At 43.0% G+C, this 19,042-nt stretch overlaps 1 long non-coding RNA gene across 1 annotated transcript; it reads left to right on the top strand.

The window, feature by feature from the left end:
• Positions 1 to 213: 213 nt before the first annotated feature.
• LOC130148309 (uncharacterized) lies at positions 214 to 18,057 on the top strand. The gene is made up of 3 exons (XR_008821519.1): positions 214 to 437; positions 17,435 to 17,521; positions 17,653 to 18,057. It is a non-coding gene; the product is annotated as an uncharacterized LOC130148309 (long non-coding RNA).
• The last annotated feature ends 985 nt before the right edge of the window (positions 18,058 to 19,042 follow it).

The following is a 19,042-nucleotide window of genomic DNA, read 5'->3' as shown; positions in this document are numbered from 1 at the left end:
TTTGTCAGCACATTTACACTGAGGTAAAGCTGGTGGGAAGCCGTCACCAATCTGTCCCACTAGGGCAGACCCAGTCATACTGGGGGCATTTCTATCTGCGCTCTGCGGGGATTTCTGCTCTTACGTACCCAGGCAGTAAAAATTACTTGGAGGGGAATTCTGTTCCTCTTAGGCACAGCCCTGTTGATTACAGCCAGCATTACCACTGCCTTCTGGGAATTAAGTCAGTGCCTTTGCAAATTAAATCATGGGGAGGGTTGCTGGTTTTGTAACAGTTTTCAAGATCTGAAATGTGTTTCAGGCTTCATAGAAAGAAAACCACTGAGCCTTTCTTCATACACAGAGAATGGTGTGCCCGTGACCTTTTTTTCAGTGCAGAAGCTGAGGAGCTCAGCTAAGAACACAGACACAAATTGCCTGGGAGAGGAGCTCTGAAGGTAAGCTCTGCAAGGGGGAGGGAAGGTGGTCATAGGTCTCACGGGTCAGCAGTTGTCCCTAAAGGGAGACATAGGATTTTTTGGGTACCTGCAACCCAAAGCCCTGCCTGGCTACACAAAATTTGTAGCCTGCATAAGCCCAACACAGCAGCACAGTGAGTGTCCTGTGTACTCCTGAGCCATATTTCAAGTGCAGGTCTGAGCTGTAATCACCCCTTATGAAGTACCTGGGTGCAAGTCCTCCGTGCTGTGCAGAGATACAGGGACAGGAGGCATAAAGCCCAGGACTGCGCCAGCCCCTACCTCTGTGTTACCAGGACATGAGCAGCAGCCTAAGCTGTCATCACCTATCCTGTGCTTGTGGGAAGCACTGGGTGCCTGATGTCTGGTAGGGTGCCTCTAGAGAGACCCAGCATTACAGGCTGCGGAAGCACATGGATGAGCTAAAGAAATTATGACATATGGGCAATGGAGATTATAGGGCTTCTGCTCATGCACCAGCCCATATTGCTGTGCTCTGCGACTCCTTTACTGTGCATTCAGGTAATATTGTATTCTTGAGGATGTATAAATTCGGTTAGAAATGGAGAGATAAAGTCTGACATACAGCATCAGGTTCCTGAGGCATCTGCACCAGTACCCTGCTCTAGGACCAGCTGCTCTGAAAAAAAAAAGCTCACAAAGCTCAGTAAGTGGCATGTAAGGGAATAAAATCCTTCCTATCTCCCCTCTCATAGAGACTCTGCTCTGCTTGAAGCTTGGCTGCGTTTAGAGACTATTCAGATTTTTTTTTTTCAGGGGAAGAGTTTTTGTGTAGCATTTAAAAGAGCAACTAATTAAACATTTTTATGACGTAAATTAACTTTTGCTTGTGTATGTTTGTATATTTTGTTGTGAAAATAAACATAAGCATCCTCCCACAGGTATTTACCTAGACATAGACCTATACACACACTATATATGTGCATATATATATAACATTCTCAGTTTTTCCCATAACTTACCATGGAAATCTTTATCTATCCCTGTCTTGGTATGCCCTTTCTTCCCCTCTCTCATATCGCTTCAATAAAAAGTTAAAATCTGAAGGAAGATAATAATGCTGTACAAACATCTGAAATGTGAAAAGCAAGAGAAAACCAGTTTTGCTTACCCAAAACTGTGAGGGTTGAAAGGAAGGCCTCATCAGCTTTGTGTAAAGAAGCAGAGATTCGGGTCAGGTATAAACCTTCCTCAGTGCTAAAGCAGATCAGGTTGTGGAATAAACTGCCTGAAAAGATCACTGAGTCACATCAAAGGAGGGATTGTGGAGCTGGAGGCTGTGGAAATTGCAGTGCCATTAGGATGCAGCTAAAGAGCCTCAGTGAGGCTGGGTCAGCCATCTGACCCCGCCACCTCCACTTTGGGGTCAGTTTTTATTTCATGCACAATTTAATGTGACTTCTTCCTTATCTGCATGTAACTAAACCTTGCTGTGCAGCTCCTGGTGTCCTTAGTGTAAAGTCTCAGGTTAGCGGTAAGCTTATCTAGCCTCCAGCAGACAGGGAGAGGAATGCCTCTGCCCTGGCTCCCTGGGCTGCACACTACCGGTCCCTCCCCATCACCCAGGAGCTAAGAAGCGGCAGGATGGCTCCCTCATGAGCAGGGGTGGTAGCAGGGGACAAGGGGGGAGTAACAGATGCTTTCTACAGCTGCAGCAGGTGAGACATGAGACCAGCACAGTGGTCACATGGAGCTGTGCCCTGTACCACTGCTGTCCATGTTGACCATCAGCTAATGAGCTGGAGAGAGCAAATAGCAGAGACGGGCAGAAAACAGGTGGCTTGGCATGGCTGTAAGCGTCCCAAGCACAAACACTGGTCGGTCACTGCTGTTTCTTGATGTCAGATTCACCACTTTACCAGGTGCCAGCAGCCAACGCCAGTGGGAGGAGGTGGTCAGATCCACACTGGGTCAGGGAGCAGCCAGTGCAGTGCGGTCTGCGTGCAAACAGCTGGTACTATCAGCTGCATGTGTTTATGCAGAGAGATACCTGTGTACCTGTGTTCCTTTCTTACTCTAACTTCCTTCAAATGGCTTTTTTTTGCTGCATCTTTCTCACTTCCATGACAGTCCTGCATTCCCAGTGACGCTGGCAGGTGCTTATCACTGGGAGCAAGGGACAAAAGGTCTTCAGCCATGGTAACAGTATACAGTCATCCTACCCGAGCTATAGTATGATATCTTTTAATTGACTGGCCTTTTTGCAAGCATACACACATCACATTTCCACTGACTTCACTGAAGCTTCATGCCCCCCTCCAATATCGGCACTGCACAAGACCTAGGGCGCAATTCAGGCACCACAACAGACTGCTACAGCACACAGGAAATCTACACAGCATCTTGGAAGAGGAAGAAAAACCAAAACCACACTGAGTTTATCTGTCATGGGAATGCACAAAGCCAACATCTCCTTCTAGGTCCTTCTAGGACCCAAGCTAGGAAATACACTCTAACCAGTTAGAGCCAGGCACTGGGCAGGCTGGGAGGAGAGGGCTGTGTCTGGGTGCAGCTGTTGTCACCCCACCACAAGCTGGAACTGGGCACTCCATCGTGGCTGCCCCAGTGACACTGTTCCATCCCCAGTGCCAGGGAGTGCAGCTGGTGCCCATCCCGGGCAGGCTTTGAAAGCACGGGCAGGGAAGGGCGGGGGGGGGGGGTGTTTGCAGGCACCCCGTCCTCAGGGCTTCTGGCCCTCGTGCCTTGTGGCAGGATAGATGCAACATCTTTACCTCTCTCTGCTACGTGCCTGAGCTCCTCCACAGGGATTTGTGTGTGGATAGTGAAATCTGTATTTCTTCTCATGAATTACAGAGAAAATCTTGAACTGCTATCAGCTGGTCATCTTACCAAAGGTAACCAAAGTTGTGTGAGGGAATTATATGAAAGAAAGAGTTAATAACAAAGGCACGGGAGAATGGACTACTTAAAACTTGTAAATAACTAATTGTTTTAAGATGTGTCAATAAAGTTTTTCCAAACTATTGTCCAATATACTACGAACAGTTTAAGACAGAAGGTCTTGGAAGACTCCCCTGGTTTTTATCTCAAGTGTTTTACTACAGTGACAGACAGAAGGACAAGCCTTGCAGATTGAGTACGTCTGAAATGGAGGTTTGTAATGAAGACGGTGCCTTCCTAATCTGAGTCTCAGGTTGCTTCAAGCTTCTTTGGGAAAGCTACCAATGTATACATAGTCAATAAAGATGGAGTAGAAGGTGGTAATCTGCAGTTTATCATTATCGTATGATATGTAGTCAATAAAGATGGAGTAGAAGGTGGTAATCTGCAGTTTATGATTATCGTATGATATGTGCGTGCGTTGCTGGGTGCTGTCCTTCCGCTTAGGGATGTGTTGGTATTACTCCTAGGCTGGCCATTCAGCAACTCTAATCCTGGAGAGATTTCCCCGTTTGGCTTGCATTGTATTTGCATGAACTTTCATCATTTTATCAAAAGAAAAGAAATTGCTGATAAGAATATTATTTGAAAGGAGGTTCCAAACATTTTTCCGAGAAGTAGGCTGCGCTAAAAACAAATGCCTATCTATGTACATGCATAGCATGAGGGTTATCACCTCAGGAAAGTAGTATATAATGCAGTTAAGTGTGTGTAGCGCTGTTCCACACCTCTATGTGCCACTGTGGGAATTAGCTTCCTTTCCCCTATAAACTCCTCACTGTGCTGGCAAGAAAGGATCTGGAAGGCAGCTGCAGGCACTAAATGAGTTGCACAACAGCCATTGCCCACACTCCACTGGGCTGCAGAGACTTTCTATTTTCATATTTTCAGCTTTTCACTCCGGTAAACACATTAAAACCCAAAGACGATTGACTTGCCATAGACAATCACAACCTCACTTGGGCATAGTTGTGTGCCTTTCCTATTTACCCTACCTTGTCTTAGGGGGAATATCTCTCGCCAGTGGAGAGCAGGGCCGAGTCTGTCATTAATATTCTTTAGTAGAATCATGTGCTGTTCTCCTGCTAAAGAAAACCCGAAGTCACACAATCACCCAGAAAACAAAAAGAAAACATAATTTATGGATCTCTTGTCAGGCTGTACTAATTATAGGCTGTTGCCTTCTGCTCAGACTCAGAAAGAGTAGTGAGCATAAATATTCAAGTGAAACAAGCGTGCAATGTCATGTATGCTTTTGTGGTTAAAAGGTTACTTTTAAAAGCTGAAGTAAGCATATGTTCTGTCTGTGAATATGAAGCAGAGCAGTACATCATAATTCCAGCTGAGAATCCAACCAAGAACCCCCAGTCAGGTGTTACCTGAATGAAACACCTTCTATATTATGCTTGAGATCACTTTCAGCACCTGTAGCTACAGATCTGTGCCTGCCAAGTTTCCCTTTGCTTGAGGAGTAATTGAATTGTTCCCACCTTCCTGGAGATAGACTTGCAGGTCCAATAAATTACAGGGACCAGCAGGTAATTAGAGAGATAAATGCTGTCATTTACAATTGAATCCATTTAACCTACAATCTTACACTTAAAGCTGACTGGGCATTAGAAAGGGGGATGTGGACTCACGGGCTGTTTAGAAGCACCAGGTCCATGGTGCCTGACTAGGTCTGAAGTGACATAACTTATTTTCCCTTCTATTTCTTACTGTCATGCTTTGTATCAGCCCCTTGCATGTCTCCCATTTTAATTTGGCAGTGACTGAATCACTCTTCTTATCCCCTGCTAGATAGTTCATCTGTGTCTTCCATTCTCTAGCCAAAACCTTTTCTTTTTTCCTCCCTGTAATTTGAAAAACGTCTCATCTCGTGTTTTTCTGCTCTAGAAGATGAGTTTGGTTAGGAAGTCACAGGTCCCGAAGCTTGAATACACATACAAGTACATTCGCACTAAAGGTTAGATATTCACGTCATCCAGTTTTCTAGCCTGGGGTGCTGGATAGCCAATATGTGCAATAGCTAAACAGCAGCCTTATTTTTTGTAAAGGTTACATTGCTTTTAGCTTATCTATATGATGTTGGACATAGCGTTACTGGCATTTCATGACATCAGGGTTACCTTTATTCTGACAACAGTACAGAAATACCCATAAGCTACAACATGATTTAAGCTCTTTATGATGGTTATGCTTAAGGCAGCCCTGTAGAAAAATGGAGATTTAACTTCAGTCAAAAGAGTAAACTTTTTTCAGGTCTGTGGCATAAATCTGAGCTCTCTGCCCATTCCTTTCTACCTCTTCCCAGTCATTTAGCTCAGTCTGAAAAAATGCCAGGCTACTTTCAATATGAGATAACCATAAGCTTTTTATGTCATATTTTAGGAATTTTTTTTTGTTGAACTGAGAGAAAGCAACATAGAAGGTAGAACACTTCTTCAGTTGTAAACTAGAGGAGGAAAAAGTTTCTCCCTGTGTGAAAACACACCTTTCTTAAACCCATCCAAATGGGTAAAGAAGAACACCCCCCACCCCCCACCCCACTCCCTGAGAAAAAAAAACAACCCACCAAAAACCCACAACCCCAAACAAAAGAATGAAAAGAGCCAGAAAGCAGGTGAGATTCTCTCTTATCTGTGTCTCTGGGAACAACAACCAAAAAAGAAGATTTTTTTTTTTTTTTTTACTTAAAATAATATCTAGTTCAGTAAAAAATTTGAATGTTGGATCAGTTATCAACACACTGATTCAGGCCTACTCTTTGAACCACATCTGGAGGGCAGTTGAAGGCCTGTTAAATCTGATGAGTTGAACATTTCTACACGCTAACTTCTAAACTAAGCTGCTTTTATCCATGCACCAGTGACAGCTTCAGATTACACAAGCAGGACACTGCAATCTATAGGGTTCAGAAAAGGCTTGGTGTTTCAAGGCTTTCAGCCCCTTTCTTCCTGCTTCACAGATTATGGGTCATTTGAGAACCAAGGAGATCTGTGGAGGTGAAGCAGAGAAATTTGGCATTAATGTGTCACTGCACATGAGAGAACAGTTGTTTGTTTCGATGTCGTACAAAAAACCAGTGCAGATGACAAGAGTATTTCCTCCCCTGGAATTCACCAAGGCTTTTGGCAAGAAACATACAGAAAAGGACAGACTGTTGGACAAGATGAAACGTAGTAGTCAAAGAAACCACAGCTTTGACTGAGTTGTCAGAAGTGAGATGCTGACGTGGTTTTATTTGATATGAAATGGACTGAAAAATAAGCATTTGCCTACTGAAAGTGAGGCTGAGGAACAGCACCTAAAATTGTTTGAAGATGGGACTACAAGAAGATTTGCATATTATTACGGTCAGGTCAGGTAGCTGGACTCACAACACAATGCTAGGAAGCGTTAATCGGTGCAGCAGTAGAGGTTCTCCTGTGGGGTTCCTGGTGGACAAGCAGCTGAACATGAGTCAGCGTTGTGCTCAAGGCAAATAGGATCTTGGGCTGTGTCTGCAGGGACATTACTAGCAGAGATAGAAATGTGATTATCCCACTCTATTTCATGCTTCTCAGGCTGCTCCTGGAGTCCTGTGTCCAGTTCTGGTCCCTCCAGTTCAAGACAGACATGGACAAACTGGAGAGGGTCCAAAGGACCCTACAGAAGAGAAGGCTGAGGGGGGACCTCATCACCATCATAATATTCCAGTACTTGAAGGGTGGCTACAAAGAGAACACAGGTTCCCTCTTCACAAGGAGCCACGTGGAGAAGACAAGGGGCAACGGGTACGAGTTGCACTGGGAGAGGTTTCATCTCAACATATGATTTTTTTTTTTTTTTTTTTTTTTCACAGTAAGAACAATTATTCACTGTACCAACCTCCTCAGGGACGTGGTAGAGTCATCATCGCTGGAGGTTTTCAAAATGTGATTGGACAGGGTGCTAGATAATCTCATCTAGGGTCCCTTTCCCATGAAAGGTTGGACCAGATGAACTTCTGAAGTCCCTTCCAACCTGGGTGATTCTATGATTCTAATTTAGAATAATATTTCTATGCAAGGATATTTATTGTGAAGAAGAGCATTTCAATACCTAAGGAAAGTTTATTTTGCTGTAGAACTGGAGGAGGGAGGGGTTAACATGAAGAAATTCACAGTCACAGCTGGCAATAGAAAAGGGAAAGGTTTAGGTTAGACATCAAGAGAAGTACCAAACCTGGTATACGACACTGATGTGTTAAATAGTTCCTTAGAAAATGTAGAAACAGATGTTGCAAAGAAACGTAAGGAGAGAACGCCTCAGGAGTTAATACCACTGAATATATCTGTCTGGTTGTGCCTGTTTGGGTACAAAGAGAGAAGACACAAGTGGTTCTTTGCACCCCTTGTCCTACTGTCTGGTACCAACATGGTAAGAGGGATTCAGCCATCTTGCTATACTGTGTGACAGGTTAACCAGGGACACCCTTATGTTCATGAAGCTATCACTTTAATATCACTGGGAGGTGCCTCCACTGCTGTTAGGAAACAGCTTGCTTTACATTTCAACTCTATCTATGAAGATGTTGCTTGGACATTAAATAGAAATATGGTACCTTTGTAAAAAAAAAAAAAAACAAAAAAACTAGCTCATTGGTTTTGGCAATTTTGTGTTGGCAGAATAGCATAAGGAACATATTGCCGGAAAAGGGAAGAAAAGAGCTCATGAACCCTCAAGGGATAAGTGAAAAATATTCTCCCTCTTGGTGAATAAACAATGGTTTATTCCTTGACAAGGAACATACGTTCATTTTCTTTTCTCTATATTTTTCCTGTTGAGTGAGTGGGCAGGCTGTGATAAGGGGTATCTGATTTGACATTACACGTATTTATGACCTACAAAGCTTTATGTAGACCAAAAAAGGGGGGTGGGAGTGGGTGCAGGAAAGAGAGACAGACAGAGATGGCTTAACAGTTGAATGTAGACCTAAGAGCCAAGAAATCTCCAGGACTAATTGTACTGCTACTCCCAATTTATGGGGTGGCCTTGGACACTGTTAAAACTTAGCAAGTGTTTTGAGTTTGAGAGCTATGTGTTAGTATTAAGATGGCATAACGAGGCTTTAGTTAGGGTAAAATGGGCTACTTCTCTGCTGAGACAGAGTAACTATTGTAGATGTGAATATACAAATACACTACCAAAGCTGAAAAGAAACCTATTGATCCCTCTGACATGAAATCTTGAGAATGGGCCATAAAACAGTTTCAGTAAGTAAGTATTTCACTAGAGATTGTATATGTTTTTGTATGTGCCATTGTTGCCATCAAAGGTGAATATACTTTGATTCATTTTAATTTATAATTCTGACTGAAAAGATTGTTTTCATTCCAGTGCAATTCATATAAACCAATACATTCTCAAGACAGGGGTGGAAACTTGGCAGTATTTCCTTTCCACACGAGTGCTAAGCCAGCTTTGACATTTTATACATTTTTAATTAAATCACCATGATCTTTGCAGGCTAGTGTTTGGTCTGACAGGTTTTTAAAGCTTGAAATTAAAAGGTAAATTATTTTAACAAATGTGCACAAAGATTAAAAAATTAATCCCTTCAGTGTTGAGACTGCATTGTCTGTTATCTTTGTTTTAGGTAAAACAGATGTTTCATATTGCAAATGATGCATGAATAGGACTTCCCCAATGTGATGCAAATGGATTGTTGAAACCGGCATTGTACAGACTAAAAGAGCTTGATGCTACTAGAAACTTCCTGGACAAACATCAGTAATGAACATGTTATTTGGTTACGTTTCACCACCTTCTAAAAAGCAAAGCACGCTCAGAAAGAAATCACTAGAGAGAAAGTAGTCCATTCAGTGACTGATTGTTTCAAGGAGAATAACTAGCCTAATAAGTCAGCTCCTGGTCCTGCTGCTAATTCCAGTCATCACCTCTGGCAAGTGCATTCACTCAACCTCTCTGGGTCAGCCACTGTAATATGAGGGTCACAGTCTCCCACTGTTTATCATCTGTCTCATGTATTCAAACCATCCATGTCTGGGGCAGGTATTTTTTTCCAGCAGCTGGCACAACCGATGCACACTGCTGTAATCCAGAAATCAGTAGCATCTGAGGAGCAATATCTCCCTGAGTTAGAAAGATCTTCCACATGCACTGGATTGTGTGGAATAGACCTGTAAGCTCTTATAACAAAAAACCATTGTTTCGTTTGAGCAGACTGTTTCACCTCACTGTGTCCATGACAATGTATTTCCTTGAAGTACATCATTACCAGTGTAAGCAATTGAGAAATCAGGTCTAAATTAGCCTCCGTGTTCCCAGTTTAGAAGAGGACTTGATGAACTTTCAGTCTGTTCCTACAACCGTCAATATTTGTGTTTCAGTGACTAGAATGAAATACATTCCTAGGCTGGTAGTGTACTGACCAGATTTACATACTGTTTTCAGCGACTGATTCTTCCCAGCTTTTCCTCCTTTAGAGGAGGAAAATTCAGATTTATGTCAACAAACCCGTATGCAAGAAAGGGCTCTTGTCCTTAATCATTGTATTAAAAGTGCACAACTGCCTTGCTTTAAAATGGAGCACTCCAGCCACAGCGTCACCAGCTTCTCTTTTTGTGTGTGTGTGTGTGTGTGTGTTTTCTTTCATTGAGTATTACAGATCACAGAATGTATGGTGTCAGTTTTGCAAAATAATTAAATGAGTTATTTGGGTATTTGGGCCTGGTGACCTCAGTATGAAATGCTGGGGAGAGCAACTGCAACAGGTTCAGCTGTAGGACAGGAAAAACGCTCATGATAAATAAGTTCCCTCAGCTTTTGCTTGTCCTTTTAGTTGCTCACCAAACAATTCTGATCAAAAGGTTAATTTTCCTGTCTTTATTGAACCTATCCCACATGTACCCTGACACAGTCAAGATTTGCCTCTCGCTGTTAAGTCTTATAATTGATCACCAATTCCCTCCTGGAATCCTTTCCTCTTCCCTATTCAAAATTACATTGCCAAAGAACACGAAAACCTCTGCCTTCGCATGATTTCCCACAGACTTGCTGAATTTCAACCCTGTCTGCTGTGCGGCTGGATTCAGAGCACATAGGCAGAAAGGCCCAAGATGGACCCTACCAGGAAGAATTTAAAAGGCCTTGGCAAAGCAAGGTGACATCCAGGATCACCAGTTGGGAAGGACAGAGAAGGCTTGTGCAGGACTGAGAAAGGAGCACGACAGAGCAGGTGGAAGAAGGTGGTGAAATTATAAGAACAAACAGAAGTTTGAAAAGCCATAGAGGTTTGCCTGATTTTAGTAGTTCAACATTACACATCCTGTTCTCTCCATGAGCTCGCAGGGGTACCCAGTTCCTCTTTTTATGCCACACTGGGCACACTTACTGGTGCATATGTTTCAGAGCTCACCAAAATGGAGACCATGACAGGAGGTTTGCTCCTTGCCTAATAGGCAAGTCTGGTCTCAAAGAGGGCTATTTGGCTGTTGTAGCGAGTGATGCAGGCAAACACCATAAAATGAAACGCTGAGTATTCTATGTGTGGAATCATACCCATTTTCACAACATCTAGAATTATTCCCCTGACTTTCCAGGGCTCCTTAGCCTAAATGCTCCGTGAAGTCTGTGAGCAACTAACAGTCAGTGCTTTTCTGGAGTGGGAAGAGAATGTACATTTTTGCATCTGTTTGTGTGGCTTCTGGGACTTTTCCTGCTTTTAACATTCTCTGGCGATGCCTCATGCTGAGTCTGCCTTTGGCGGCAGCCACTGCACCAAGGGACCATGCAAGCAGAATAAATAACGAGGCAGTGCTGAGAGGCTTTCCTTGATACAAATTGCTGTAGGTTGGGAAGAGAAGGCATATTTTCTTAGCACACAAAAGGCCCCCACGGCTGCTGCTGTAGGAAACTGATCCACTGTTGTTGCTCTCTGTTCTGGGAAAGGATGGAAGAGCTTTTTGATATTCTTTGGTTTCTGCTGTATAGTCTGCCACAGCAGTCAGCATTAGCAAAACCAGACCCGTTCTCATCTGTTCAAAATATCGCTATTATTTCTGAATGCTGATTACTCAGGCAGACTGCAAGGCAGAGCTGTGTGAGTTTCAAAAGCAGGGCGACAAATTTTGTACTGAAGTGGCAATGACACAGAAAAAGGAGGCAGGGTACAAGCACTTAAGGGACCTGGAGAAGCTGTGGAGAAAAAGGGTTGTGGCTGAACGACAGCAGTTAGCTGAAGGAAGCATTTACTCAGCACTTGTGAGATCCCATCTGAAGTACTGAGTCCAACTGTCATTTCCCCCCCCCCCCCCCCCCCAAATACAAGAAAGGCACTAGTGATGAGTCCAGTAGAGGGCTTGCAAGATGATCAGAGCAGGAGCACTTGCCTGGTGAGGAGAGGCTGAGAGGGGCTTCCTCCAACAGAAGATGTGATGGCTTTGGAGAGACTTAACAGCAGATGTCTGATGCCTATAAGGAGGTCACTGGAAAGATGGAGCTAGGCTGTGATAGTGGGGCATGGCAGCTGGATGATAGACAGTCAGTTTCCAACTAGATATAAAGGAAAAAAAGATTCACTGCAAGGACAGTCAGGCAGCAGAATAGGATGCCCAGAGAGGTTGTTCAGTCAATCTCCATCCTGGGAGGCTTTTCAAGACCCAACAAGATAAATCCTCAAGCAGCCTGGTCCGGGTTGAAAGGTGACCTTGCTTTGAGCAAGGGCTTGGACTAGAGACCTGCTGATCCTTCCCACACAAGCTACTCTGTCATCCTCATTACCAGTTGCCCCATCATGCTAGATGTAATGGCAGCTCTGCACAGGTCATCTCAGTCATCACCCAGATTTTGCAGCCACTACTCTAATGCCTAACCTCAACAGGCAACTTATTCAAGCCTCCAGTCTCTAGGATCCTTGCAATATTTTTGTTCTTTTCTTATGAGGCAAACCTTGGAAAGATGACCTCACTGTCTTCAGTAGAGTCACAGCAGTTCAGGGCTGCAGAGAGCTTGAAACAATGGTTTCAACCCAGAAGTCCTCCTTACTTGTGGTATACCAAGCCTGAAACCTCCTGCTCTGAAGGTGTTGGTCCTCTTAAGGGTAGATTGGTGTCAGGTGCTCTACATGGCTTGGATGGGCCAGCAAAGCCAAAGATTGGAGTGCCAGGAGTGGTCTGAGATGCCTTTTTTTCTCACATTGTGACAGAGGAGATTTCGTTAACCTTTTTACCCCCTCTGGCTTGCTCTTATTATACAGATATAATCGTTACCTGCTTTAAACCTCCTAATGTAATACAGAAGTAAATCTAAGCCACAGAGTTAGTGCTATGTATCAGTGTTAAAGAGGGAAAAAAAACCAGCTATCAGTTAGAATTTAAGTACACACAAAGGTAAAGAAATTACAGAAAATACGTCTGTCAGGTTTAGGACAAGAAGGACTATTTAAGCCATAGTACAAACAAAAGAAATTTAAATAAAAGACTGCGTTTGCAAGGTGAAAACAGGACCGTTCATAACTGCAACCGAGAAAAGATGTCAGTAGATATTTCTGTTCTGTACTCAGAGAAAAGGAGGTGATATGCCTATGCCACCTTAAATGTTTTCCAGTCCATTAGAAAGCAGGGAAGGTGCTACCATTTCTTTAAGATTATTGTTTATAAAGCACCAAACCTGGGTAACTTGCATCAAGAGATACAGACAATTACTTCAATCTTCTGGTGATGGTACAGTAAAAAGGAAAAATGGGTTAATATAGGCAATCACCTTGCTAGCCTGATGCTACCCTTGCAAAATAATGGAAAAACTGAAACAAGGTTTAATTAATAAAGACGTAAATAGATATAAAATGTGTGAATATAATTTCATGACAGTCAATATTATGCTATTAAAAAAAAAGTCTTGTCAGAACAGCCTGATTTTATTGGGAATTACATGTTTGGCTGATACACAGTGTTGTGTAGACATAAAAGATTTCTGTGGTTTAATGTGTTCTGTTTGCTGCCATAGGATAATCTGAGTTTTTAAAAAATGAGCAACTGCATGGCAAGGTTGCAAAAATGAGCAATTAGTGTCAATAAAGCTTGGATAAGATGAATTTAGAACTTGCTAAATGGCAGATTGCAAAGCTGTTGCTAACGTAAAATGTTCTCTGAATGAGTCTGTTTCTAGTGGCATCCCATGGTGGTGGTATGTACTAAAACCAATGTTGACCAACCAATTCCCTCATAATCCTGTTGATTTAAAACAAATCTGTGAATATCACATATGCTAGTGGAATAGAAATAATGAGGACATGACAACTATATGAAATTGTGATTGAGCGTATGTAGTCTAATCAAATAAAGCTTTTTAATACGGCTGGGTCACACAAGCATAGACTGTAGGCTATATCTGCAGAGTTGGGGAAGCAGCGATGCTGAGCAGAGTCTCGGGGCTGCCACAGTGCAAACAGAGTCCCACTGTGATGTTCTGGCAATACAAGCAAACCTAATGCCTAGCTACATAAACGTGAGAAAAACAAGTAGGAGCAGGGAAGCAATTTCACTGGAACTGGAATATTGCATGAAATTCTGATGCTGGCATCTTGAACTAATGTTGGAAAATAAAAAAGGTGCAGAGATTATTTGAAGCCTGAGGAGTCTGAGAAAATGTTTTATTCTGAGAGGACTTTATTTATTGTGAAGTGGCTTTATAGCAGCTGAAGTAGGGAAAAAGAGAAGGTAGGGCACACAGATACCTTAATCTAGTGAGAAGAGTTCAACAAGAAACAAGAACAGGGGGTGAGCAAGCTCAAATGATGGAAGCTAGAAAAAGCTGTAATAGAAGATGCATTTTTTTTTTTTTTAACAGTGGTGGTATCAATCTGTCAAAGAAATTACAAGAAGGGATAGAGGTGAATCTGTTTCTAGATCTTCATCTCTGGAAAGAAGGAAATACTTTGAAAAACAGGTTTTAGTAAGCCAGAGGTCACTTGTTGTGGTAGAGGGAAGACTCCTTTAAGCATTAAGTTAATTAAACAGAGAAGAGCTACTCTGTGATTGTCCTTTCTATTACCCCTTACATCTCTTGGACGTGTCCAATGGATGGGCTTATACGGGTAATTTAATGCTTGTGATTATGTTTTTGGTTTAACTGCCTATAGGGTTTAGACCCAGCTGTGAGGCTGGCTGTGTTCTAGCAACACTGGTCATATTCATCCTTTTTGCTGCACGCTGTGTGGTTATCACAGTCCCTTTCTGAAATTAAGAGAGGCACGTGTGTCTGTTCCCAGGGTCTCCTTTGTATAGGGAAAAGCCACCAGGAAAATATCCTGCAAATAGAAATTTGTTTTCTGGAAGCTGAAAGAAACAATTAGGGAAAGAGGTATGAGCCACTGCATTTTCTCCCTGGAAGGATCCCTGTTTGTATTACTGAGACAGGCCTTCTTGCAGCCACGTCCAGCTGACAGGAAAGTTATGTATGTACCAAATAACAACAAACATAAATAAAATGAGCCTTTAGAGCTACACTTACTGTACTTGACTTACCTTTATTGATGCAGCGGGATGCAAACTGCATTTCCAGTAGCAACAGCTGATGAACCTCTAGGCCAGCCAGGAAAGACTGTTTCAGACTGGGGACAGCAAATTTAAACTGTTCCCAGGTGCTCCAAAATAACCTCTCAAGGGGACATATTTACAAGAGGGCAGGCAGAGCCAGCACCACTACAGATGTTACTCAGCTGAAGTGCATTTTTGGAGTGGCACTTCATCTGCCTGAATAAAATGGGGATGGGAGTCATCTACCTAAATGTAGGTCACCTGGGCTGCCTGGTGACTGACCAATAGTGGATAGAGCTCAGCCCACTCTAAAATAGACTTCTAAAATAAGGCAGGGGTGTGCTCCCTGAAAGTGCCTCTTTCTCTCTCTGTATGGGGAGTTTGCTAAGTAGCTTAACTACAGGCTACTGTGCTGCAGATGTCTGCTTTCATTAGCTTTTTGGGGTCTTACAACCAACTCAATTTCTGCCATCTGTCAGTGCTGGGAAAAGGTCCTGATGGGCCACAGTCACACTCATTGTGTGCCATGAAAAGAAGCAGATGTGATTTCATTGTCTTCCACATGCACAAAACGCACGTTCACACTGGCTGATGAGCACTTAGTGCAAGCAGTGCAGGGAGGCAGTCCAGGCTCTGATCATCCAGCCTTTGTTAGCAATCTTTGGACACCACTTGTAAGTGAGTGAAAGTAATTTCTGATTTTTTCCCCTGCTGATTACAAATGAGGATTGATCTAGCATTGATACATAAGGCAACAGGCTCATTCCACTTATTAAGTGAGGGCAAACCAAGAAAGCCAGTTTGAACTTTGCACCAGAGGCACATGGATAATATGGTGGTATGGTTTCTCTGTGCTTCCTGATTATAGACTGCATTGTAAAATTAAGGGAGGGCTGCTACATTGCCAGAACCAAAGTGTCACCAGCCGCATTATCAGATGGCTGAAGGAGGAGCAATGGGCTGGGTCCTATTGCAGCTCAGTGCCAGGAGGTGACAACGGCATTACTGGAAAATTCACACAAAGCTCTGGTACTATCTGTGCTTTGTGAGATGCAGTGCTATTTTTGAAAGCCATAAAACTAGTCAAGTGTCTTGAAAGCATCTCATTTCATTCATTGGGAAAAAATACCCTCTCCATCAGAGATGGACTGTGAAGCGGTATAACAGAAGCCAAGATTAATCCAAGATTCCTGGCATTTGTAGGAGTTGGATAAAATTTTATTTGTATGAGACTATTCCTTTGCAAATTGAAGACTGTAGTTACAATGTGATGGAAAAGGGGAGGGGAATTTGCACTTGACTAACAGAGCATAATCTGATACCAAAGCAAAGCCTGGGACTTGCAGATTTACGCAGTTCAAATGAATGATAAACTGCCTCTTAAAATGACAACAGTGCTTGAAATGGGCTAACAAATGAGTTGCCATGTAAATAATGGCACTGCTGGTGACATCAGAAGCCGTTCTTTGAGAAACTTCAAAGAAAAACAGAACACTAACGAATTTCTACATGAAAGAGGACCTTAGTTTCCTAGTACAGAAGTAACACATGGCCAAAAATATATATTTTTCTCTTTCTAACCTACACCTTCCACCTTCCATAGTGATTCTTGCTTTCACCTCTTGGCTAAAACCAAATTAAGAGTGAGTTGTAAATAGCCTTTTCTGTTGTCACATGCCACATGGACAAGGAGATGCTGAATGAGCACTATGCTTAAAAATGTCCATCTACTGAGACTAGGTACAGAAGATGCATGATAGAAATGACCTAAGCAGACGCATTGTTCCTGTAGTGAAATAAAACCTGCAGCAGTCCTACTAGAGGGAAGTATCCTGTTGGTGGTATCGAATAAAAGGGGATGACTATATATGACAATACAGTATGTCTAACAGAAATGTGAAACAGGCCCCTTTGACCCACACTCTGTAAAGTGAGACCCAGGCAGCAGGCGATGGAGGGTACACACAGGCAAGTCAGCAGTGACGTGCAGGATCTATTCCAGTGGAAGTAGATATTGGACTGGGCCTTGTCACATGCAAGCACAACTGATCAATCAAAATTGCACTGTTGTAAACTGTGGAAATTGCTAATGCCACTCAGTTCCATGGCCTTTACTATTTGAGTTTATTCCCAAATGCATTTGCTAGAGCCAAGATGCTGCTTACATGTCAGTAGGAAAAAAGGTAAGACCTTTTTCCCTGGGAATTGGTTTACTTTTAGTTCAGTGCTAGGTTAACGGTTGGACTTTATGATCTTAAAGGTCTTTTCCAGCCTAAACAATTCTAAGATTCTATGTTCCCAAAGCCCTGCTCTGTGTGATTTGCTCCTCTGCCATTTGCCCTTAGTTTATTCTTCTCTCTTCCCAACTTTTGCAGTGTTATTGCTGTGAGATTCCCACTGTGATCATACCCGATATTATCCTGTCTGGTTTATCTTCCTGACTGCCAGTCACAGGAAATTCTCACATGAAGGAGGATTTGTGAAGAGACCGTCATCTCTGCATGTTGACTCTGACTTGTTCCTGTTTTTCAGTTCCTGCCACAGCTCCTTGCTGCTCAGTCTCAGTTGTCTGCTGAATGTAAGCTGCATCTTCCATCTCCCCCTGCTCCTTGACTGAAGGTACCTTCAAAGCTGTCACTCAGCATATAGCAAGGGAGACAGCTCCATCTTACTACTGTCCTATTACTCTAAAAAGCAATAGCTCTGTGTCTAAAGTTTTCTTCTCTTTTATGTCAATTCTTCTTTTGTAGTTTGAGGTGAGATCCTTGTTTCTCAGCCCACCTTTGGACCCTGGGGCTTGGAGAGAATTAACATTGCTATCACCTTTCCCTCAGCCACCAAAGTCATCTGTGCCTTGATCTGGAAAATGTATGTTCTCTATCCTGGTCAAATGCAGCAAATGCCTTAAGCCTGATGGTAAGTGCGTGTCCATTCCCGTTGAAGTAAGAGCTTGGATGCAGCTGTCCGAGGATTCACCATCCTTCCCCCACATCTCTCTCTTTCCACCATGAGACTCCAGAAAGTGCCAGGTTTTACTGCAGACCCACCCCTAGCCTGTGGTTTCTCTTAGGTCAGCTGGGCTGTCTCTCCTGCTCCTCCGTTTAAACCCCATTTGTTTCACCAAAGCGTTTGTTAGCATGAGTCAAATAAACCATTTTGACACCTTCTTCAGTCTATTTCTCATTGAAGAAACCTCTTTTATCCTTCTAAAAAGTAGAAGCCACAAGTATCCTTTCAGTTCCTAATACTGCGGCCCTCGCTAGCAGCAGCTTCCTCAGAGCCGGTGGCATTTTTCAGTGTGGACGTGAGGGGACAACTGTGCTCCTGGAGATCATATGGCTTGCAGCCAAGGTGTGCAGATTCCCCTCCCAGATCCACTTGCATGCTGAATCATCCATTACAGGGGGCTGGGAGTTAAGTAGCAAGGGGCAAAAACCTTGCTTAGTGAGGTGCTCTGTGAACAAATTTTCCCCTGAAATAAAATGGAGAAAATGCTGAAATGTGAAATGATCCTCGCTGATCCTACAGGGTTTCACAGTGTAGCTGGGCTTTATTTTTAGGTTTCTGTGTCTTTTTTTGGCCATTTATTATTTATCTCACAGCTTGGGAGAGGTCACTCTTGCTCGTCACTCTCCAAACTTTCAGGTAGTCAAAGGCTTCAGAAGCTCATGCCTTTCCCTGCTTCGATTAGGTATGGTCCAATAAGCCTGACTAATGCTGGCAGGATCCCAAAGCCTGGTTTGCTAGAAAATAAGCCTAATGCCCATTATTTTATCCTCAAGGTACTTCAGGTTTCCAGACAACTTTCAAATTTGAGATTAGGAGGCACGAACAAGCCAGCTGATTAATTACAAGAGGTATTTCATACATCAGATTCCATTTTTCATCTGCAAAGGAAGAGGGCAACCTCCTGATCTGCCAGAAGTGTGTGTGTTTGCTCATGTGGCTGCTTAGCATGGGAGCAGGCTGCTCTCTCTTTAAAAATTCTGTTAACAAAGAGGAAAGATTTCCCAGTATTTTCTTCACGTGCATAAAAGAGAGTTACACATTAAAATTGCAAGTGTCTTGTTCCCTCATGTGTGTGCATGGGGAGAAGTGACACCCCCCTTTCTTTAGTGGGAGCTAAGCTCTTCTACCCCA

The sequence above is a fragment of the Falco biarmicus genome, chromosome 4 (assembly GCF_023638135.1).
Source record: "Falco biarmicus isolate bFalBia1 chromosome 4, bFalBia1.pri, whole genome shotgun sequence".
NCBI classification, from domain to species: Eukaryota; Metazoa; Chordata; class Aves; order Falconiformes; family Falconidae; genus Falco; species Falco biarmicus.
Note: the sequence above shows the minus strand (reverse complement) of the source record. Positions and strands in the feature narration are given on the sequence as shown.